General features: G+C 34.0%; 2 protein-coding genes across 21 annotated transcripts in view; one reads left to right on the forward strand and one right to left on the reverse strand.

Annotated features, from left to right (window-relative positions):
- The window catches only part of eys (eyes shut), a 457,691-nt gene that overhangs the window by 346,868 nt on the left and 85,357 nt on the right, over nt 1–25,466 (reverse strand). The gene's annotated exons all lie outside the window — the stretch shown is intronic.
- The window catches only part of LOC137241108 (uncharacterized), a 471,192-nt gene that overhangs the window by 342,742 nt on the left and 102,984 nt on the right, over nt 1–25,466 (forward strand). The window contains exon 1 of one of the 17 annotated variants that reach the window (XM_067768347.1): nt 17,008–18,278. The exons of 15 other annotated variants lie outside the window; for them this stretch is intronic. The gene's annotated coding sequence lies outside the window, so the exon portion shown is untranslated. Of the gene's footprint in view, nt 1–17,007; nt 18,279–25,466 lie in introns of those variants that run through there. One more of the 17 variants, XM_067768348.1, reaches the window with a different exon arrangement.

A 25,466-nucleotide genomic window follows, 5' to 3' on the forward strand; every position in this document is an offset into this window, starting at 1 on the left:
AAATCTAGAAGTTTCTACTAGTTGTACAAATATCAACCATTCTCAATTCAATAGCACAAATTAACTATGTAAATAAATAAACAAATGAGATGGAAGTTTACTGTTGAAAAAGCCAAATGTGTCACAATATTTTCGTTGTGCCCGTTTCCTGAAATATAGAAGGTTCTACTAGTTGTACAAATATCAACCATTCTGGTGAAAAAGCCAAATGTGTCACAATATTTTCGTTGTGCCCGTTTCCTGAAATCTAGAAAGTTCTACTAGTTGTACAAATATCAACCATTCTGGTGAAAAAGCCAAATGTGTCACAATATTTTCGTTGTGCCCGTTTCCTGAAATATAGAAGGTTCTACTAGTTGTACAAATATCAACCATTCTGTTGAAAAAGCCAAATGTGTCACAATATTTTCGTTGTGCCGGTTTCCTGAAATCTAGAAGTTTCTACTAGTTGTACAAATATCAACCATTCTGGTGAAAAAGCCAAATGTGTCACAATATTTTCGTTGTGCCCGTTTCCTGAAATCTAGAAGGTTCTACTAGTTGTACAAATATCAACCATTCTGGTGAAAAAGCCAAATGTGTCACAATATTTTCGTTGTGCCCGTTTCCTGAAATCTAGAAGTTTCTACTAGTTGTACAAATATCAACCATTCTCAATTCAATAGCACAAATTAACTATGTAAATAAATAAACAAATGAGATGGAAGTTTACTGTTGAAAAAGCCAAATGTGTCACAATATTTTCGTTGTGCCCGTTTCCTGAAATATAGAAGGTTCTACTAGTTGTACAAATATCAACCATTCTGGTGAAAAAGCCAAATGTGTCACAATATTTTCGTTGTGCCCGTTTCCTGAAATCTAGAAGGTTCTACTAGTTGTACAAATATCAACCATTCTGGTGAAAAAGCCAAATGTGTCACAATATTTCGTTGTGCCCGTTTCCTGAAATCTAGAAGTTTCTACTAGTTGTACAAATATCAACCATTCTCAATTCAATAGCACAAATTAACTATGCAAATATATAAACAAATGATATGGAAGTTTACTGTTGAAAAAGCCAAATGTGTCACAATATTTTCGTTGTGCCCGTTTCCTGAAATATAGAAGGTTCTACTAGTTGTACAAATATCAACCATTCTGGTGAAAAAGCCAAATGTGTCACAATATTTTCGTTGTGCCCGTTTCCTGAAATCTAGAAGTTTCTACTAGTTGTACAAATATCAACCATTCTCAATTCAATAGCACAAATTAACTATGTAAATAAATAAACAAATGAGATGGAAGTTTACTGTTGAAAAAGCCAAATGTGTCACAATATTTTCGTTGTGCCCGTTTCCTGAAATATAGAAGGTTCTACTAGTTGTACAAATATCAACCATTCTGGTGAAAAAGCCAAATGTGTCACAATATTTTCGTTGTGCCCGCTTCCTGAAATCTAGAAGGTTCTACTAGTTGTACAAATATCAACCATTCTGGTGAAAAAGCCAAATGTGTCACAATATTTTCGTTGTGCCCGTTTCCTGAAATCTAGAAGGTTCTACTAGTTGTACAAATATCAACCATTCTGGTGAAAAAGCCAAATGTGTCACAATATTTTCGTTGTGCCCGTTTCCTGAAATCTAGAAGTTTCTACTAGTTGTACAAATATCAACCATTCTCAATTCAATAGCACAAATTAACTATGTAAATAAATAAACAAATGAGATGGAAGTTTACTGTTGAAAAAGCCAAATGTGTCACAATATTTTCGTTGTGCCCGTTTCCTGAAATATAGAAGGTTCTACTAGTTGTACAAATATCAACCATTCTGGTGAAAAAGCCAAATGTGTCACAATATTTTCGTTGTGCCCGTTTCCTGAAATCTAGAAGTTTCTACTAGTTGTACAAATATCAACCATTCTGGTGAAAAAGACAAATGTGTCACAATATTTTCGTTGTGCCCGTTTCCTGAAATCTAGAAGGTTCTACTAGTTGTACAAATATCAACCATTCTGGTGAAAAAGCCAAATGTGTCACAATATTTTCGTTGTGCCCGTTTCCTGAAATCTAGAAGGTTCTACTAGTTGTACAAATATCAACCATTCTGGTGAAAAAGCCAAATGTGTCACAATATTTTCGTTGTGCCCGTTTCCTGAAATCTAGAAGTTTCTACTAGTTGTACAAATATCAACCATTCTCAATTCAATAGCACAAATTAACTATGTAAATAAATAAACAAATGAGATGGAAGTTTACTGTTGAAAAAGCCAAATGTGTCACAATATTTTCGTTGTGCCCGTTTCCTGAAATATAGAAGGTTCTACTAGTTGTACAAATATCAACCATTCTGGTGAAAAAGCCAAATGTGTCACAATATTTTCGTTGTGCCCGTTTCCTGAAATCTAGAAGGTTCTACTAGTTGTACAAATATCAACCATTCTGGTGAAAAAGCCAAATGTGTCACAATATTTTCGTTGTGCCCGTTTCCTGAAATCTAGAAGGTTCTACTAGTTGTACAAATATCAACCATTCTGGTGAAAAAGCCAAATGTGTCACAATATTTTCGTTGTGCCCGTTTCCTGAAATCTAGAAGGTTCTACTAGTTGTACAAATATCAACCATTCTGGTGAAAAAGCCAAATGTGTCGCAATATTTTCGTTGTGCCCGTTTCCTGAAATCTAGAAGTTTCTACTAGTTGTACAAATATCAACCATTCTGGTGAAAAAGCCAAATGTGTCACAATATTTTCGTTGTGCCCGTTTCCTGAAATCTAGAAGGTTCTACTAGTTGTACAAATATCAACCATTCTGGTGAAAAAGCCAAATGTGTCACAATATTTTCGTTGTGCCCGTTTCCTGAAATCTAGAAGGTTCTACTAGTTGTACAAATATCAACCATTCTGGTGAAAAAGCCAAATGTGTCACAATATTTTCGTTGTGCCCGTTTCCTGAAATCTAGAAGTTTCTACTAGTTGTACAAATATCAACCATTCTCAATTCAATAGCACAAATTAACTATGTAAATAAATAAACAAATGAGATGGAAGTTTACTGTTGAAAAAGCCAAATGTGTCACAATATTTTCGTTGTGCCCGTTTCCTGAAATATAGAAGGTTCTACTAGATGTACAAATATCAAGCATTCTGGTGAAAAAGCCAAATGTGTCACAATATTTTCGTTGTGCCCGTTTCCTGAAATCTAGAAGGTTCTACTAGTTGTACAAATATCAACCATTCTGGTGAAAAAGCCAAATGTGTCACAATATTTTCGTTGTGCCCGTTTCCTGAAATCTAGAAGTTTCTACTAGTTGTACAAATATCAACCATTCTGGTGAAAAAGCCAAATGTGTCACAATATTTTCGTTGTGCCCGTTTCCTGAAATCTAGAAGGTTCTACTAGTTGTACAAATATCAACCATTCTGGTGAAAAAGCCAAATGTGTCACAATATTTTCGTTGTGCCCGTTTCCTGAAATCTAGAAGTTTCTACTAGTTGTACAAATATCAACCATTCTCAATTCAATAGCACAAATTAACTATGCAAATATATAAACAAATGATATGGAAGTTTACTGTTGAAAAAGCCAAATGTGTCACAATATTTTCGTTGTGCCCGTTTCCTGAAATATAGAAGGTTCTACTAGTTGTACAAATATCAACCATTCTGGTGAAAAAGCCAAATGTGTCACAATATTTTCGTTGTGCCCGTTTCCTGAAATCTAGAAGTTTCTACTAGTTGTACAAATATCAACCATTCTCAATTCAATAGCACAAATTAACTATGCAAATATATAAACAAATGATATGGAAGTTTACTGTTGAAAAAGCCAAATGTGTCACAATATTTTCGTTGTGCCGGTTTCCTGAAATCTAGAAGTTTCTACTAGTTGTACAAATATCAACCATTCTGGTGAAAAAGCCAAATGTGTCACAATATTTTCGTTGTGCCCGTTTCCTGAAATCTAGAAGGTTCTACTAGTTGTACAAATATCAACCATTCTGGTGAAAAAGCCAAATGTGTCACAATATTTTCGTTGTGCCCGTTTCCTGAAATCTAGAAGTTTCTACTAGTTGTACAAATATCAACCATTCTCAATTCAATAGCACAAATTAACTATGCAAATATATAAACAAATGATATGGAAGTTTACTGTTGAAAAAGCCAAATGTGTCACAATATTTTCGTTGTGCCGGTTTCCTGAAATCTAGAAGTTTCTACTAGTTGTACAAATATCAACCATTCTGGTGAAAAAGCCAAATGTGTCACAATATTTTCGTTGTGCCCGTTTCCTGAAATCTAGAAGTTTCTACTAGTTGTACAAATATCAACCATTCTCAATTCAATAGCACAAATTAACTATGTAAATAAATAAACAAATGAGATGGAAGTTTACTGTTGAAAAAGCCAAATGTGTCACAATATTTTCGTTGTGCCCGTTTCCTGAAATCTAGAAGGTTCTACTAGTTGTACAAATATCAACCATTCTGGTGAAAAAGCCAAATGTGTCACAATATTTTCGTTGTGCCCGTTTCCTGAAATCTAGAAGTTTCTACTAGTTGTACAAATATCAACCATTCTCAATTCAATAGCACAAATTAACTATGTAAATAAATAAACAAATGAGATGGAAGTTTACTGTTGAAAAAGCCAAATGTGTCACAATATTTTCGTTGTGCCCGTTTCCTGAAATCTAGAAGTTTCTACTAGTTGTACAAATATCAACCATTCTCAATTCAATAGCACAAATTAACTATGTAAATAAATAAACAAATGAGATGGAAGTTTACTGTTGAAAAAGCCAAATGTGTCACAATATTTTCGTTGTGCCCGTTTCCTGAAATCTAGAAGGTTCTACTAGTTGTACAAATATCAACCATTCTGGTGAAAAAGCCAAATGTGTCACAATATTTTCGTTGTGCCCGTTTCCTGAAATCTAGAAGTTTCTACTAGTTGTACAAATATCAACCATTCTCAATTCAATAGCACAAATTAACTATGTAAATAAATAAACAAATGAGATGGAAGTTTACTGTTGAAAAAGCCAAATGTGTCACAATATTTTCGTTGTGCCCGTTTCCTGAAATCTAGAAGGTTCTACTAGTTGTACAAATATCAACCATTCTGGTGAAAAAGCCAAATGTGTCACAATATTTTCGTTGTGCCGGTTTCCTGAAATCTAGAAGTTTCTACTAGTTGTACAAATATCAACCATTCTGGTGAAAAAGCCAAATGTGTCACAATATTTTCGTTGTGCCGGTTTCCTGAAATCTAGAAGTTTCTACTAGTTGTACAAATATCAACCATTCTGGTGAAAAAGCCAAATGTGTCACAATATTTTCGTTGTGCCCGTTTCCTGAAATCTAGAAGGTTCTACTAGTTGTACAAATATCAACCATTCTGGTGAAAAAGCCAAATGTGTCACAATATTTTCGTTGTGCCCGTTTCCTGAAATCTAGAAGTTTCTACTAGTTGTACAAATATCAACCATTCTCAATTCAATAGCACAAATTAACTATGCAAATATATAAACAAATGATATGGAAGTTTACTGTTGAAAAAGCCAAATGTGTCACAATATTTTCGTTGTGCCGGTTTCCTGAAATCTAGAAGTTTCTACTAGTTGTACAAATATCAACCATTCTGGTGAAAAAGCCAAATGTGTCACAATATTTTCGTTGTGCCCGTTTCCTGAAATCTAGAAGTTTCTACTAGTTGTACAAATATCAACCATTCTCAATTCAATAGCACAAATTAACTATGCAAATATATAAACAAATGATATGGAAGTTTACTGTTGAAAAAGCCAAATGTGTCACAATATTTTCGTTGTGCCGGTTTCCTGAAATCTAGAAGTTTCTACTAGTTGTACAAATATCAACCATTCTGGTGAAAAAGCCAAATGTGTCACAATATTTTCGTTGTGCCCGTTTCCTGAAATCTAGAAGTTTCTACTAGTTGTACAAATATCAACCATTCTCAATTCAATAGCACAAATTAACTATGTAAATAAATAAACAAATGAGATGGAAGTTTACTGTTGAAAAAGCCAAATGTGTCACAATATTTTCGTTGTGCCCGTTTCCTGAAATATAGAAGGTTCTACTAGTTGTACAAATATCAACCATTCTGGTGAAAAAGCCAAATGTGTCACAATATTTTCGTTGTGCCCGTTTCCTGAAATCTAGAAGGTTCTACTAGTTGTACAAATATCAACCATACTGGTGAAAAAGCCAAATGTGTCACAATATTTTCGTTGTGCCCGTTTCCTGAAATCTAGAAGTTTCTACTAGTTGTACAAATATCAACCATTCTGGTGAAAAAGCCAAATGTGTCACAATATTTTCGTTGTGCCCGTTTCCTGAAATCTAGAAGGTTCTACTAGTTGTACAAATATCAACCATTCTGGTGAAAAAGCCAAATGTGTCACAATATTTTCGTTGTGCCCGTTTCCTGAAATCTAGAAGTTTCTACTAGTTGTACAAATATCAACCATTCTCAATTCAATAGCACAAATTAACTATGTAAATAAATAAACAAATGAGATGGAAGTTTACTGTTGAAAAAGCCAAATGTGTCACAATATTTTCGTTGTGCCCGTTTCCTGAAATCTAGAAGGTTCTACTAGTTGTACAAATATCAACCATTCTGGTGAAAAAGCCAAATGTGTCACAATATTTTCGTTGTGCCCGTTTCCTGAAATCTAGAAGTTTCTACTAGTTGTACAAATATCAAACATTCTCAATTCAATAGCAAAAATTAACTATGCAAATATATAAACAAATGATACCGAAGTTTACTGTTGAAAAAGCCAAATGTGTCACAATATTTTCGTTGTGCCCGTTTCCTGAAATCTAGAAGCTTCTACTAGTTGTACAAATATCAACCATTCTGGTGAAAAAGCCAAATGTGTCACAATATTTTCGTTGTGCCCGTTTCCTGAAATCTAGAAGTTTCTACTAGTTGTACAAATATCAACCATTCTCAATTCAATAGCACAAATTAACTATGTAAATAAATAAACAAATGAGATGGAAGTTTACTGTTGAAAAAGCCAAATGTGTCACAATATTTTCGTTGTGCCCGTTTCCTGAAATCTAGAAGTTTCTACTAGTTGTACAAATATCAAACATTCTCAATTCAATAGCACAAATTAACTATGCAAATATATAAACAAATGATATGGAAGTTTACTGTTGAAAAAGCCAAATGTGTCACAATATTTTCGTTGTGCCCGTTTCCTGAAATCTAGAAGGTTCTACTAGTTGTACAAATATCAAACATTCTCAATTCAATAGCACAAATTAACTATGCAAATATATAAACAAATGATATGGAAGTTTACTGTTGAAAAAGCCAAATGTGTCACAATATTTTCGTTGTGCCCGTTTCCTGAAATCTAGAAGGTTCTACTAGTTGTACAAATATCAAACATTCTCAATTCAATAGCACAAATTAACTATGCAAATATATAAACAAATGATATGGAAGTTTACTGTTGAAAAAGCCAAATGTGTCACAATATTTTCGTTGTGCCCGTTTCCTGAAATCTAGAAGGTTCTACTAGTTGTACAAATATCAATCATTCTCAATTCAATAACACAAATTAACTATGTAAATATATAAAAAAATGACATGGAAATTTACTGTTGAACAAGCCAAATGTGTCACAATATTTTCGTTGTGCCCGTTTCCTGAAATCTAGAAGTTTCTACTAGTTGTACAAATATCAAACATTCTCAATTCAATAGCACAAATTAACTATGCAAATATATAAGCAAATGAGATGGAAGTTTACTGTTGAAAAAGCCAAATGTGTCACAATATTTTCGTTGTGCCCGTTTCCTGAAATCTAGAAGTTTCTACTTGTTGTACAAATATCAAGCATCCTCATTTGTATGCTTTCATGCGAAACAGGCTCTTGCGAAAAGTTGGCGTATGTAAAAAGCAGCCTTTTTTCAATAAGTGCTCGGGCGCCAGCCATGCTGATCAATAGGATAATTAAGCGCTAAGCTAGAAAGCGATTCAGAAGAGTTTAAGAAAGATGACGGTTTTTTTTTTTAATTTTCGGAAAAAATATTCGCATTCCACTTTGCTTGAGAGTCACTGTACAATGTAAAATTGCGACCAATATAAATTACAATTGAGTGTAGCTATTTGTACTCACTTAAGCAAAGCACACACATTTGTAATTTAAACATTTGGCGTAAATGCGAATGAATGTGAGTAAATATATTATTGTAAGTGTTTATGTTCATTGACTATTCCACCCGTCATGTGTTTCTAACTTTTTTAGTTTTATGTTAAGCTGACTGTTAAGTCGAAAATCCGCACAATGCTTTTGTGTTTATCAAAGCGTTCATTTGGCCTTATTCTTGCTCGTGCCTTGTCCTGCGACTGTGCTCTCCCGACGTAGTGGATGAGCATTTCTCATGTATATTCGCATGTTTGTTCGCATTTTTTAATTTCCCATGTCATCTCCACTCTTCTTACCTTATTGTACTCTCTTACAGTCTTGTCCTTTATATAAAGCTCATGCCCTACAAAATGTGCTCATTATTTGTTTGTTTTTATTGGACATTCGCAATTGTTTTCCTCGCTATTTGTTCCTATTAGCTGACCATTTTTTGTTTATTTTTACTTTCTAACTTGAAATATTTTTCAACATTTTATGAGCAATTATTTGACCATTTTGTTTGGTAGTATAAAAGGCGCTTGGAATGAAGGCTGGCATTTCGAGGTCAATATAAAACTGTGGTGTTTAAATTTGTAGATTTTTTAACGATTTCAAGTTTTTTTTTTTTAATTTTGTCTGGAAAGTTGGCGTGAATAGTATTTTAGTCAAAATCCAGGATATAAAAACTCCCCGGATGGCATTTACACCATTTTTCCGTTAGTCTATTCTCAATGTGTCTATTATTTCAATCCGGTCAAGCTAGAAATAGGAATTTCACAGGCACATCCTCCTTCGAATCGATTGTGCTAGGACAATTCTTTTATAAATCGTTGAAGTCCCGGAACTTATAGTAGCGTCTCGACTGAACATTGGCGCGAATGCAACAGATTACTCAGTCGATTCGGACCTTGCGGCTGCAATGGAGAAAATTGCCTTCTGTGTTCCACTCGATGCTTTCCGAATGGACCAACTCAGTTTATGCCAGGCGCCTTTGCGCTACTATGCTAACCTCGTAAATGTCGTGGAGCTGAGTTCAGCCGAGTTCGGAGATATTCTACACAACGTTAGACGCATGAGTTGTTTGACTTTCCTACACATTTAAAAAAGAAAAGGATCTAGCTCATGCGCATGCCTTTACCTTTACTTTAGAGAAGTTCCTGGAAATTTCTAGCGCGTGTTGAAAGTCTAGACAGAACCCAATCCTTTTTGTTATGCCTTGCGGAAAAGCTTCTTTCTCGAATGGGGGTAGGAGAGCCAATGGGGAAAAGCAAAAAGAGAATGAGAAATAGGAAAAGGAGAAGAAAGAGAAATGGGAGGAGAAAGACATAGAGAAGACTAAGGAAAGGAAAAGAAGGTAAAGGAGAAGGTTAAATAAAATGAGAACGGAAAGGAAGAAACGAAAGAAAGATAAAAGGAACAGAAAAGAAGCAGATAGAGAAGGGACGAAAGTGATGGTGACTGAGAAGGAGAAAGAGAACGAGAAGTAGGCGAAGAAAGAAAAAAGAGAAACGGAAAAAAAGAAGAAGAGAAGAAAAGAGAAGGAAGAAGGAAAAGAAAGATACAAAATAAAAGGGTGAAAAGGAGAACGAAAATAAGAAGGAGCAGTGGAATGTGTAACCCCATTTAAAAAGTAGAGGGAAAAGTGAAAATGTGGAGAATGAAATAACAAAGCAAAAGAGAAAAAGGAAGAGAAAGGTTAAGAGAAGAAAAACTAGGAGGAGGAGCAGATGGTGCGGAAAATTCAGACCCTGAGCAAATAGAAATGAAGGTGAATAAGAAGAATGGGGAAACATCATCTTTTCGTGAATAAGGAGAGAGAGAAAGAGAGGCAGAAGAGGAGGGAGAGGAAGATCGAATAGCTAGAATCATAGTCCAATATACTCCTTCAAATGTTTCGCATTTATAACTTCGTACTTCTGTATGCTTTCTTGCATATCACACGTGTGAGCAAAGTCAACTCGTGAAGAGAAGAAGCTCGAACTTCAAAAAATGTATGTCAACTCTTTGTTAAAATAACCTTTATATGCACATAAATGACTTTTTACGCAGTAAAAACTTCTATTGGAATCGTTAAAACAAATTTAATAAATGAATCCACTTTGATCACTCACCAAATTATTAAAAACATGACAACCGTAACAACCACTGAATAAGCAAAAGTTTATTTCATAAACCAGCGACTGATAGAATTTCAGGCAACTAAAAAAAATATTCATGGCCAACAGAAAAGTCACGACAAAATAATTTACTTCTTAGGGTTCCGTATGTCATATCAAAGCCCAATTTCATTGCAGGTTATTGATTGCGCGCAATCAACTGTAATTGGCGCGTTTCATTGGAAAAATAACTGAAACCAGTTGCGGTTGATGGGTAACAGCAAGCGACAGACACACATTTATATTTTGCCACACAAAAACCGCTGTCATTGAAAATGCAACAAAAGTCAATTTGAAATTTGCACACGTTTTGTTTTTGCTGTAAAGCAGAGGCTTTGAGGTTTGAGTGTGAAAGGCAGGTGGTGTAAAGAGACGAAAGTGATGTTGCAACTAATGTGGCAAACCAACATTGCAACCGATACGACCATTGCGGCCAACATTGACAACAGCCAACTGGTTTTCGGTTGAGTTTGAATTTGATTGAACTCATCTGTTTATACAAAAACAACAAATCATAGAACACACCATATTATTGTCTATGTGTTTATTTGTATATTCGTATGTTGCATTGTTTGCCTCTTAATTAACTCTGTACTAAGCGAATGATTGTTGACATGTGGCATGTGGTAGATATATGTGTATGTATGTGCTTATGGTGTTACTGTGTAATAGCAAATTACATACGTACACATCTAACTTACAAACCCACTTAAAGCACACAGGAGTGTGTTAACATAGACAACCCATATATATGGTTTAGCGGACTAAAAGCAGCAAAGTCAAAACAAGCAGCAAACAAAAACAACAGCGTCAGCCACATCAGCTTCAAGATTATTAGCATCGGACCAACAGCAAAACCAAATTAAGCCATCAAATTTTATTGCGTTGTGGCATATCCTATATTTATCCTGGTATTATTGAGCCTAATTGCAATTTGTTTTATCATTAGACACTTTTGGTATGACGTTGGCTAGAAGCCGCGCGTAACAACACAAAAAAGTAGGCACTTTAAGTTCATTTCACATACATTTATGTATGTAGGTGTATAATCATGATATTCCCTTTTTTGGCTTTCTTTTTCAAGTTGGCTTATAGCGTCCAACCGCAGGGTAGCGTGGTGACAGACAATTGAAAATTTACTGATCGCGCTGCGGTTGTGACAGTTTTGTCTGTGCAATGCTTGAATACAAAGAAAAAAAAAAAATCTTGTGCGTATATATTTGGGTGGTCATATGTAAATAAAATTAAAGAAAAAAAAACTTTTTTAAAAATAAGCTTTTATTATTTTGGTTAATAAAATTAACTAAAAAGTAAACAATAAATTGACTCTAAAGAAATATAACACTTTATAAGTTCATTGTAAGCTTAAACGATAATTAGGCTTTTTCGTCTGCGACAAAAAATTCTATATTGTACATAATTATATATTTTTAACATTAAAACTTTACACCTAAATTATTAAATCTTACAGTTTATATCACAGTCCTAATTGTTCTAATAAAAAACGTGTTAAATTTTGATGGTATAATTAAGAACATTTAGGATCTCCTTTTCTTGCTATCGCAATGTAACACGCTTTTATTAGAACAATTAGGACTGTGATATAAACTGTAAGATTTAATAATTTAGGTGTAAAGTTTTAATGTTAAAAATATATAATTATGTACAATATAGAATTTTTTGTCGCAGACGAAAAAGCCTAATTATCGTTTAAGCTTACAATGAACTTATAAAGTGTTATATTTCTTTAGAGTCAATTTATTGTTTACTTTTTAGTTAATTTTATTAACCAAAATAATAAAAGCTTATTTTTAAAAAAGTTTTTTTTTTCTTTAATTTTATTTTTTACTTTTTAGTTCGTTTTATTAACAAGTAATAGAAGCTTGTTCTTATAAAAGCTTTAAATATAAGTATAGGGGGTGAAACAAAAACACATATATCAGTTACATCTGCGTATAATGCGTATTGGAATTTATTAGTACACATTTTATGCGCAGCAACTTCAGAGGTGTATTTAAAGTTTAAAGCATTGTAAATATAAGTATTGAAGTCATGAGCCTGGGCATTCGCGCAATTTTAGTGATGTAAATTGCATGGCGCCAGCGCCAATGCGGTGCCAGCTCAATGGTAGCTCATTGACGAAATTACTCCAAGCGAATTTTTGACGCTTCTTAGTAGTGAGTGCGTAGTACATTTTACTTGCGCTATTGAGTGAAACGACTTTTGTGTGTCAGGCACGAGTTTGGTGTTATTGGCGCTACTGGCAGTGATGACACTGAGCTGTTGACGGTAGCGCTGGTAGTTCAGATTTTGAATCAGAGAAAGAATTGATGACCCGTGTGAATTATTATGGCTTTGGCCGTGTAAATTATTATGGTGTATTTGTATATTTTAGATTTAATGCACAATTAATATTTGTGTGTTTGAGCGGCCAAATAAAAACAGTAGTATTGCTAAAGTGCTGCTTAGTTGATGGAATGTCGCTAAATTCTTAGCGATGATCAGCAGATTGTCAATATTTCGTTCAACGGACGCGCGAAATTGCCACATCTGCTCAAATTTTCCAAAGATTTTCCATTCTTGATTTAACTTAAGCTGTTATGCCAATATTTTTCAGCCAGCTTTTTTCAAATAGGTAATTTTTCAAAAAGCAAAATAAATTACAGAAAAGATTACAGGGTTAAACAGCCTTAAAAATTCAGCTATGTTGGTTATACACAGAAATACAACAGAGGGTTGTGTCTCCGCTTTTCGCAAGCGATGAGATTCACCACGCGTGACACGTGATTCACCACGTCCAAATATCACAATCCACGGATAGGTACCGGCGTGTTTGTATGGGACTTAGGCTGTTATGCCAAAGTAAATACAAATCTTTACCGATAACTGTGTTATCGATTAATTTATCGAATTCTAACAAAGCAATATTGCATTGTCATCGGAGTTATACATGTGTGCAAAATTTCAGCTCAATCGGACACCGGGAAGTGTATCAAATTTAACTTGCAAGATTCCATTACAGACAACAAAAGTGAAAGTAAATAAAAGCTTATAAAAAGAATAAATCGAATATATTATTAACGATTTTTGTTGTTGCAAATCCAAAAAATTTGTTTAATTTCTTTGAGTTCTCATAGAGCAATCTAAAATGTGATTTCTGAGGGGCAAAACCGTTTCCAACCGTGAACAAATTTTATATATGATATTTCTGACCAAGGTGTAGGGGTGATACAAAAAAAAAAGAAAACACTCATTTGATTTATTATCATCACCCTTGTATTTATAGCATATGTACATCGTTAACTCGAACTATACAATGCAATCTCAAATATTGGCGGATGATGCAATACATGTGCACACAGATGGTTCCAAATTAGTGGAAGGAGTAGGATTTGCGGTATACTGTGCTGTGGAAATAAACAGATCACATGAGCTGCCAGATCACTGTAGCGTTTTCCAAACGGAAGTATTAGTCGTAACCAAAGCAGTAGAAACACTGGAAGCGATTATGTAGCTTAAACTGCAGCCGTGTTAATTTTTATATTGACAGTCAAGCAGCAATTAAGCATAAGCACAGCATCTAAAAGTGTGTTAGAGAGTAATCCCTCAAAAGAATCGGAACGAGGAAAAGCATACATCTGTGTTGGGTTTCCGGGCATACGGGAATAGATGGGAATAAAAAGCTCTTGAACTAGTTAAAAAGGGAGCATCCCTTCAAGCTCGCTCCGCATACGTCCCAATTATATTGGGCGAGATTAAGAGAAGGCGAGAGGTGCACATGATCGACCAAGCGCGGGGCTGTAATGTGTCAAAGATTATGTGTAGATATTACAACCTTAGACTAACAAAGTTGCTTCTGTCATAAAAAGAGAGGACTGTAAACTCATGACAGGTATTCTGAATAGACAATACCTTCTGACGTTACATGCCTTTAAGTTAGGCTTGGTCAGTGATAGCAGATGTAGCAAGTGCAGGCTAGATGAGGAAACGATCGAGCACGTTTTGTGCTCAGATCTGGATACAGGCAGCGGCATAGGTTCTCCTTCTAGAAAGGCGACTTCTTTACCTGCCCTGTAGACATCATATAAGTGAAATATTGTTAAGAGCAGCTTTTGAGTGTAAACTTCCCAAATCGTCTGGTCCCAATGTTCAATTGCTTAAAAGATTTCAAGATGCCTGGCCAAATATTGACAAAAGCAAATTCTTACCTGGAGTTGATGAAAAACAAATATCTGATATTTTCAATGTGGATAAATGCACGATAGTGGAGTTTTTGAGATCCTTACACAATTTTACTCGAAACGATTATGAAGAATTTTCTGTACTTTGTTTGATTTTCTTGGGCGCATTTCCAAAGAGAAATATAAGCTTAAAATACTCGGGAGAAATGTATCACGCTCGGTGGATGTCCAAGGCCATTTACACTTTAAAAATATATCTATTTAGAACTGAATTTAAGATGAATGCTTCTACTTTTTCAGCGTTACGTGACCTTTGCATCTTCATAGTAAAAATTTATGTGGAGTATTGATTTTTATGTCAACTTTCTCCGAAAGCGCCACAGGCTGACTTTAAGCTTATTATGGATTTGCATGAATTTAGAAATGTAGATGAAGAATTATCGGGTACAGTTTTAGGTAAATTGCTTAATCATCTATGGTATCTAAGTTCTGAAGCAATGACATTTTCCTTATTTGATGATGAAATTGACTTTGAAACGAAGGAGAAGATGTGAACAAAAATAAATAATGTAGTTGAATCTGAAAAAGAATTGCGGCCACCTAAAAGAGTAATGATTACACGTTCGGATGTAAAAGACGTTATAAACAAAGGACTGCATCAGTTTACTTGTCCAGCAACAAAATTATTTTTTAATCGATTTGGTATAAGTGCCTCTTTTTTAAATGAATCAGCCTTCGGATGGGAGTCGAATAAAGAGTATGGAGAGACGAAAAAAATTGCTAAAAAAATTAAGGTTGTAAATGACACAGCTAAGAGAGGGGTACGGTTGATCGAAGAGTATAACTCCAAGTTGAGCACGGATGAAGATCAGAAACAGTTTATCATACAAGTTGTGTCGGATTACAGAAAAAAGTATCCAAATTATCAAAAACAAACGCTTTCAATGAAGCTTCAGCAGGATTAAAGTTAATTATTTTATAAATTTTTTTACCCTTATGTACATGAATTATTTGTTGTTAAATAAATGAAAAGTTGAGAGGATGTAATTTCTGTAATATGTAAACATATATGTTTGTTGAATCACCTTCATATCAGAACCCAAGAGTGGTAAATGGCTTGGTTCATTATTTCAACATGTTTGTGGCACGAGTTTACGTTGGTCAATTAAGTCAAAATTGTGTGAGGATTATTTGCTCTTTATATATATATAACCATTTCAGTGGGTAAGACCTTAAAGTTTGACAATTTTTTGTTCCATACAAATAAGGGCCACTCTAGTGTGTATGTATGTACATATGAATGACAGACAAGACGGTTGTAAAAGCGAATTGCGCATATACAATGACGATGATGAATTCAATTCATTTCATTCGTAGTGCCCTTAAGTGCGTTACAATTGTGAGTCGGTGTCAGTGTAAATTTGATTGTCTGTGAATTTGTATGTGTGTAGGTATGTCTATGTATGTAAATTTATATTTGCATATGTGTAGCATGAAATGATAAATTATAGTAGTTATATACATGCAGCTACATTTGAATCATTCCAGGAAAAAACGAAGTCGAGGGATTCAATCGGTCAGGCAGTAGTGGTAGTATAACGCATATTCTCAATTGGAGTGGAATCTGTATTTGCGCAATACAGCAATGAAGTAAACCGGTGGGAAAGACGGAAGAATACGAAACAGAGTATAAATTGGGATTAATTCGAGGCATTTCCCTGATTAAAAAAAATGTAAAGCGAAATATCTCCGCAAAGATTTTAGGCTGAACTTCTCCTCCGTTCGGAGTCGGCATAAAACAAATAGGTCCCGTCCCGCCAATATGTAGAAAAAAATTAAAAGGAGCACGACGCAAATTGGGGGGAAGCTCAGGCTAAAATATCTTCGGTGGTTATCGCGCCTTATATTTATTTCTTTTTTAGGGTGGAAATTAAGATTTATTTTATGATAATTTCTGAACTGTTTTCAGGATCAATTCAGTACTATTTCGTAATCAATTCGAGATGATATCTTTATTATTTCAGGAGAAGTTTGAAACAGTATTCAGATCATTTCGCGAACGTTTTCGAGTTTATTTTAAGAATCCCGAAATAATTTCTGTATTATTCGTTATTTTATTGTTAATTTTGGAACTGTTTTCAGGATTAAGGTAGAACTATTTTGTCACAATTTCAAAAGTATTTAAGACAAATCTTAAGATCATTTCGATTTTAAGGTTCAAGATGGGACTATTTCCTGACCAATCCGAAATAGTGTTGTCAATGTTTTTGAGAAAATGTCTTTATTATTTCGTGAAAATGTTAGAATAGTCTTCAGATCATTTTGGGATCGTTTTCAGAATCAGTTTGGAACTATTTTGAGAGCATATCGGGATATCGTAGGGACAGTTTTGTGGTCGGTACTATTTGAAACTACTTAAGAATTATTTCGGGATTGTTTGAAGATTCGCGTCGGAAATCACTAATTTTCTTAATTGTTATGACCGGCCTGTAGGGTTCTTATTATTTTTATTTAACTTTGTATTTTAGTTACTTTGAATTTTGTAATTTTTAAAATGTATTATCAATATCTTAAGTTTCAATGTTGATTTTTGAATTATCAAAAATTTTCATTATGAAAAGAAATTTGTAAAACAAAAAGTTAAAAAGATCAAAATAAAACATAAATTTAATTTATTTATAATCCACAATTGGCGATCTCTGCTTTTTTAAAAATTGTGTTGTGTGCAAATTAAAAAAAAATTTCAAAATTTCGCAACAATTCAGTTTTCGCAATATTAAACGAAATAAACCAAAGTTGTTTATAAAATAGCAAAATCTGATTTGAGGAAAATTAACAAAACAGCCAACAGGCAGCAGACAAAAGGTGACAGCAACAATAAAGCAGTACCAGCCGTAAACCAAAAGCAGACATAAAACAAAAACCAACGCGACTTTGGAAGTTAGACGGAGACAAGTGAAAAATAGAAAAATAGAAAAGTGAAAGTAGAAAATTCACAAAAGAAAAACTTGAATCAGTGCAGTGTGCTGTTGGAAGAACTCAATAAAAAGAAAAGTGTTTTTAATGTAAAACCAACCAAAGGCCACATAAAAAACTTACAACACAGAAGCAACTTGATGAAACCCAAATCAAACAAAATTTGGCTAATTTAAAAAAAAAAATGAAATATTGAACGATTTGACGATTTGTGATAAATTCTAACCTACTTGCAATTTAACAGAAGTAGAAAGTGAAGAGGTAAATAAATATGCAAGTGAATCCAATAACAACAACGATAAATAAAATCTGACATAATCAAATCAATCAGATTTATTGTGTGAAGCTACATATTATATATACAAGTAGCGAGAGAAGTACTTGGTTGACATTTTCATCAGCTGACCAAAGGAATTGTGATTAAATGGTTACTAATAAACCACTAAAAAAAAAAAATAATAATAACCATCTACAAAAATTTATTATATTACAAGCATATACATAAAAAACTGGTAAAACAAATAGAGATCTCAACACAATATCGGTTCATATATAGACTAAATAGTCAATAGACTAGACAATAATAGACAATCAAACATCACATCAAATACGAGGTGTGCTACCCAACATTGCCTATTATCGGTGCTATTTGTGCTGCAACTCTAAGACGTATTATTTTGAAGTCTGTTGGTGTGTAGAAACGCAGCGTGAGGAAAGTGGAACAAATAAACAAAAACAAGAAGAAACGTATGTCGCAACAATAAAAAGAAAGATAGATATAACAGGCAACAACAAATCAAAATAACAAAGAAATGGTGAGCTGTATCATATTATTCAAAACTATTTATATAAATTTTCATATATTTTAAATATATATATATATATATACATAGCTATATTAATCAAAATTTATCTGAAATTAAAATTTAATACATTTTAAATAGTTGTAAACTCTCTCTTCAGGAGATTTAAAAGAATATTTTGCATTTGATAACGTTAAATTTTAAACGTTATTTTAAAAATAAATGTCTGACAGTCCATTTTAATTATGCTTCTCACGCGACCAAACGATAGAAACATGTCTACACCAACACATCGGGTTAACGATTCGCTTATTGATTTAGAAGGGGTTTCTTCGCAAAATGATCTAATAAATCCATATGCGAATCCTAACAATAACGAAATTTTTTCCACTTCAGTGAAACTTCCACAATTTTGGACTAATTATCCGGAAGCATGGTTTATTCATGCAGAAACACAATTTAGTACTAAAAACATTACACAAGAAAACACTAAATACGAATACATCATGACAGCACTTCCGCAGGAAGTGATAAAAACTATTTTGGATTTTATCCAAAATCTTCCTATTAATAACAAATTTACTGAACTTAAAAAAGTGTTAATAGAAAGAGACTCGCTTAGTGAAAATTCGAAATTTGATAAAATTTTAAACGATTCTGAGTTGGGTGATCGTAAGCCCTCAGAATTTTAACGTTCATTAATTATATTAGCCGGGTCAAATTTTAATGAAAATATTTTAAAGAAAATTTGGATGCGTAAACTTCCTAAAAATTTGAGTATGATTTTGGCTAGTTCGAGTTCTAATAATATTACCGAATTAACAAAATTAGCAGATAATATTTGGGAAGTGATAAACAAAAATGAAGTATTTTCGGTTAATAATTTTTCGGATACAAAAGCACAAAATTCTGTTGTTGAAAACTTGGTGAAAACGACCTCTTTGATTTGTGAGAATTTCCAGAAACTCTCTTTAGAGTTATCTGAAGTCAAACCCCAAATTTATAGAAATCAACCTAGATCGCGGTCCAGTTCGAGATAGATTAGGGATAGATCGAACTCACGAAATAATCAAAATTGGTTGTGTAGATTCCACTACAAATTTGGAAGTAATGCCAGGAAGTGTGAACAACCTTGTTCGTATAACAAAAAACAAAGATTCAACAAACTAAATTCTTCCGTTCTTGCAGCGACTAGCGACGGAAATTTAAAATTTTCGACGCGTCGCTTATTTATTTTTGATAGAGAAAACAAACAAAATTTTTAAATTGATAGTGGAGCAGAAATTTCGGTATTACCCGCGTCTAAATTTCCTCATACGAAACGTTCAGACATAATCCTCACTGCAGCTAATTGCTCAACAATTGCCACTTACGGGAAAAGGCTTTTAAATGTAAATTTGGGTTTAAGACGTGAATTTCCCTTTACATTTTTGATTGCGGATAAAGCCAAGCCAATAATTGGCGCTGATTTTCTTTGTAAATATGATCTTCTTATAGATATTAAACATAAACGTTTAGTAGATACATTAACCAATCTCTCAGTTAATACAGTATATTGCTTTTGTGATATTCCATTACCCAAATTATTTGTGGTTGAAAATAAATTTACAAAATTATTAAAAGAGTTTCCGTCACTTATTTCAGAGCCAGATTATACTAAACCTGTTAAACATACAACAGTACATCGACTTGTAACAGAAGGTAGTATTCCATTTTCTAAGCCCAGGCGCTTAGATCCGGTAAAATACAAAGTCGCGAAAACGGAGTTTGATTTCTTAATTAAAACAGGCATTTGTCGGCCTTCAAATTTTTCAGTAGCATCACCACTTCACCTTGTACCTAAAAAAGAGTTGAATGATTGGCGTCCATGTGGTGATTTTAGAAGATTGAATATTGTAACTGTTCCCAATCGTTATCCCTTACCTCACATTCAAGATTTTAATATGAACCTTCGTAATAAAAATATATTTTCAAAATTAGATTTAGTTAGGGCATATCACCAAATTCCTATGGCTGAAGAAGATATTTATAAAACTGCTATTACAACACCTTTCGGTATGTTTGAATTCATGAGAATGCCTTTCGGACTTAGAAATTCTGCACAAACCTTTCAAAGATTCATAAATGTGGTAGTAGGTGACTTAGATTTTGTATATGCTTACATCGACGACTTACTTATTGCAAGTAAAGACGAAGAACAACATTTAAAAGATTTATGTATCCTTTTTAAACGCCTTACAGAGTACGGTTTAAACATTAAACCAAGTAAATGTACTTTTGGTGTGACAAATATAGATTTTTTCGGACATAACATTTCTGGAACAGGTATTCGACCTTCCGATGAAAAGGTATCAGCTATTCGCAATTTCGAACGTCCAAAATCAGTTAAGCAGGCACAGAAATTTATTGGTATGGTAAATTATTATCATAGATACATTCCAAAACTAGCAGAATTTACAAACAAAATTTATGATCTAATTAACAAAGTAAGTAAGAAACGTGACAAAACTTTGGTATGGGACGAGAATTCGAATTAAGCTTTTGAATGCATTAAAGATAAATTTGCATCTACGATACTGTTAAATCATTTTAACAAAGATGCTAAATTATCTTTAACAGTAGATGCATCTAACACAGCAATTGGGGGCGTTATACAACAAAATTACAATAATAAAATTGAACTCATTGAATTCTTTTCTAAAAAACTTTCTCCAACTGAAATTAAATATAGTGCTTTTGATAGGGAGTTAATGGGGATTTACTTAAATATAAAACATTTTAGATATATTTTGGAAGGACGACAATTTACAGTTTATACTGACCATAAACCTTTGACTACTGCTTTAAATTCAAAAACAGAACGAAGTCCTAGACAAACGAGACACTTGGAATTTATAGCGCAATTTACTGATGACATACAATACATTAAAGGAGAATTCAATGTTGTAGCAGATACGCTATCTATAGCTTTTGAGGTTAATGCAATATATAATACAGAACTGAATTTTAAAATTTTACAAACTGAACAACAAAAAGATTATGACTTAAATCAACTTGTATCTGATTCTCAATATCTAAATTTAAAACTAATTAGTATTCCCATTTTAAATTTTAATATTTGGTATGAAATTTCAGGAGAAACTCCTAGGCCATTTGTACCGAGTAATTTGCGAAAGACAGTATTTGATATTTTACATGGAATAGCACATCTGGGTACAAGAGCTACACGACGGCTCATAGTTAAAAAATATTATTGACCTGATATGAATAAGGATATTGTAACGAATTTGCTGCAAATCCTCTTATTTGCCCTTTTGCTAAGTTCGAATCACTAAACTGTTGAATAAATAACTCCAATATTGAAGAATGGAAAAATGGCCTTTATTAAAGTACTTCACAATCACACGTATACTTTGCTACTCGCTGGCTTAATAACCAAACTGATTGATAACTCAAATGAAACTCTACTATTGGCCGCCAGATCGCGTGCTTGATCAAACTGATTGATAGCTCAACTCAAACTGAATTACTTCTTACTCGCCGGCCCCGCTTTTATAGTTTACGCTGCATACTTCTAGGCTCTTCGATTTCCAGAAGTTACTAGTTAGTTTCGGCTACAACATCGCCAGCCACAACTACGTGCACAAATTATTGGCTCTCTCTTGTGACAACTCAGATAAGATATATGCATGTGTTTGTGCATTGCCGCTCCGCTGCTCGTATATGTACATATGTGTAGACGCAATTATTTATTCGTTTATGTAGATACATAATGATTGAATTATTGATGTGGATGTTTGTAGTTTACAGTCTCTCGCGCATACATAGGCGTATAAGTAAACGCATCTGTGTGTAACATCTTTCGGCTGCTTTATATATGTGTATACATGATTTGATTATTGACGTAAATACTGCTTGGCATGGCCTTAGCATCGCCTTAGTGATGGTATAGCTTAGTGATGCTAATATCCGTGACAATATTAATATTTGGTCAAAAGAGTGTCTTAATTGTCAAAAGTCTAAAGTTTATCGTGATACAAAATCCCCTGTTGTCAAAATTCAAATTCCAAAGAATAGATTTGAACACATCCATTTAGATATAGTTGGACCATTACCTATTTCAAAAGGACATCGCTATATTTTAACGATTATTGAAAGATTTACCCGTTGGCCTGAGGCATATGCATTAAAAGATATTTCAGCAACTACAATTGCAAATAAGTTTTTTAGAGAATATATTTCTCGGTTTGGAGTTCCGTTAAAGATAACAACTGATCAAGGTAGCCAATTTACATCGAAATTGTTTTCAGAGTTAACTAAATTACTTGGTAGTCACCAAATTACAACATCCGCATATCACCATCAAGGAAATGGTATGGTTGAAAGGTTTCATAGACAATTAAAGACTACTATAATAGCTAGAGAGGACACAAATAATTGGTATGACGAGTTACCTGTCATATTACTTGGTTTGCGATCTATTTACAAAGAAGATATTTCGGCTACACCAGCGGAAATGGTTTTTGGTCAGAATTTACGTTTGCCAGGGGAACTTGTTGTGCCATCAGCTAAAAATTTCTCATCAACTGAAATTTTAAGTAATTTACGTGAACATTTTCGAAATGTTAGATCAAATTTAAGTCATCATAAAGATGCTGATACTGGAATTTATGTCCCAAAAGATCTTCAAACTTGTAAATTTACATTTGTTCGAGTCATTAATAAACATTCATTACAACAACCATATGAAGGACCTTACAAAATTGTGGAAAAAGACCAAAAATGTTTTAAACTTGAAATAGATAATAATATTAAAACTGTTCCTATTGATAGATTAAAACCTGCAATAATTGAAACAACAGACACAAACAGCACCAAGAATTTACATAAAAAGAGAGTTACATTCAATTTGTTTAATGATAAATTTTCTTGAAGGGCAAGTAATGTAGGGTTCTTATTATTTTTATTTAACTTTGTATTTTAGTTACTTTGAACTTTGTAATTTTTAAAATGTATTATCAATATTTTAAGTTTCAATGTTGATTTTTGAATTAACAAAAATTTTCATTATGAAAAGAAATTTGTAAAACAAAAAGTTAAAAAGATCAAAATAAAACATAAATTTAATTTATTTATAACCCACACGGCCAAAAAGGCACGCCAGTCGCTTCTTCGCTCGGCTAACTGGTGCAAATTGGTCACAGCAAGGACATTTAAATCGTTTTCCACCTGGTCCTTCGAGCGGAGTGGGACCGCCCTCTACCTCTGCTTCCATAGCGGGGTCCAATGGAAACACTTTCTTGGGCGGAGCGTCATCTTTCATTCGCATAACATGCCCTAGCCAGCGTAGCCGCTGCATTTTAATATGCTGGACTGTGTTGATGCCTATCATTAAATCTTCATCGGTACACGCCGTCGCCAACGCGTAGAGGTCCGTAAATCTCCCGAACACTCCCAGAGCCTGTTATACGATGTAGTCAATGTTCATGCTTCTGCACCATACAACAGGACGGGTACTATAAGTGACTTGTAGAGCATGATTTTCGTCTGCACAGAAGTCCAAAGCAGCATTTATTGGCTGTAGTGATTTTTCGCTGAATTTCATAGCTGATGTTGTTGTTTATGTTAATGCTGGTTCCCTAATAACTAATAACTATTTCGAAAGTGCAGCATATCAATTGCTCCCATTGCCATGGAGCGACCCCAAAATATATGTAATTGCTTCTTTGCATCTGCTAGACTCTATCAGCTTGAACTGAGTTTCTCAGCTCACAGTCAGATAAATTTAGGCACCCCTAGTCGCTCCGCCAACAGACAACTGTGCTCCACATGGATTTATTCTGACAAATTTGCATATAAATTCGGCAGCGGCTGTCTGTGGTACAATTTAGAATTTCACTAGTAGCAAGCATCTCCACACTAACACATGTAATATGGCATGTAAATGCATTTGTATGCGTGCTGCTGGAAAATCACTCATAGCTGAATGCTCATAAATATCAGCCAACAAACCAACCATTGAGCTATGGGTTTTTGCGCTTTTATCTGCATACTTATACACACACACAGATGAAGGCGCAAAGCATATGCTTTTATAGCTCAACCGTTACTATCTCTGCTGTTATTTCAGTGGCAAATTGCCTTTCTTTATCGAGTTTTTGAAGTTTGTGCTGGCAAAAAGGGCTTTAAGTGCTGTAGGCATGTGCCCCTGTACGCGTAGTGGTGAGGTGCAGCAAGTAAAGCAAAATTTTACTTTGTAAAGCACGTGCCCTCTCGTTAGTAAGCTTTGTGGTGTATCAGGCGTAAAAGGTGTTTGAAAAAGTTTTGGAACCAAAGTGTTTGTGATTTGTTTGCTTTGCTTTTTGAAGAGTTTCTTGGAGCAAAAGTCATAAATTGCGTGCGTGTTCTTTTGTGCGTTTACGTTATGCTTAAGTTAATGCTCAATGTAAATATTATTTTTACTATAAAATCTGTTGTAATGAGATTCATAAATATAATGAGATATAGAGGAATTATTTGATGGTTTCTTCTTTTGTTAGCATTTTTTATGAAGGATCAAAGTATGGAAAAAGGATATGTGGGATATGCTGAAAAAGTGGAATGTGTTTTGATGAAGTTGTCATAAGCGGAATTTTTCGTTATTAATTTTAGAGAGAAGGTGGTTTTGGGTAATGATGAAAATATATTTACCACAGGTGTGTTTAAAAAAAAAACACACACAACAAAAAGGGGAACAATTGTATGGCTATGCAGGTGGGAGCGTCGGGCTCTACCGTGGCATGAATCTAGATGTTAAGGTGCTACGCGTCCCTGATATGGTCGCTGATTTGAAAAGAAACAAGCTGGAGGAAGCTGCAGACATGTCAAAAAACCAAATACAGAAATGTGCAATAATCATCCTAATAGATATCCTTTGGATCTCCGCAAGCACTTCGAAGAAATCCGGCCCAGAAGAACTCAAAAGTTTGAGTTAGACAAAAATTAAAGCGCCCTTAGCCTCATATACGAAGAGTCGGCAAACTCTTATGTCGCCAAGTGTCTGGGAAACCCCTTTTTCAAACTCCATTACGTGAAATTCACAGCTGAGGGGAGCAGACTTTCCAGGGAAACGAGAGTTCGCCCAGCGGTCAAGTTAGACCACAACAGTGATATATAGCACCGATATCGGCAAGTTATTATATTATCTTATAGTTATCTTAT

Source organism: Eurosta solidaginis, chromosome 2 (genome assembly GCF_040869045.1).
Source record: "Eurosta solidaginis isolate ZX-2024a chromosome 2, ASM4086904v1, whole genome shotgun sequence".
NCBI classification, from domain to species: domain Eukaryota; kingdom Metazoa; phylum Arthropoda; class Insecta; order Diptera; family Tephritidae; genus Eurosta; species Eurosta solidaginis.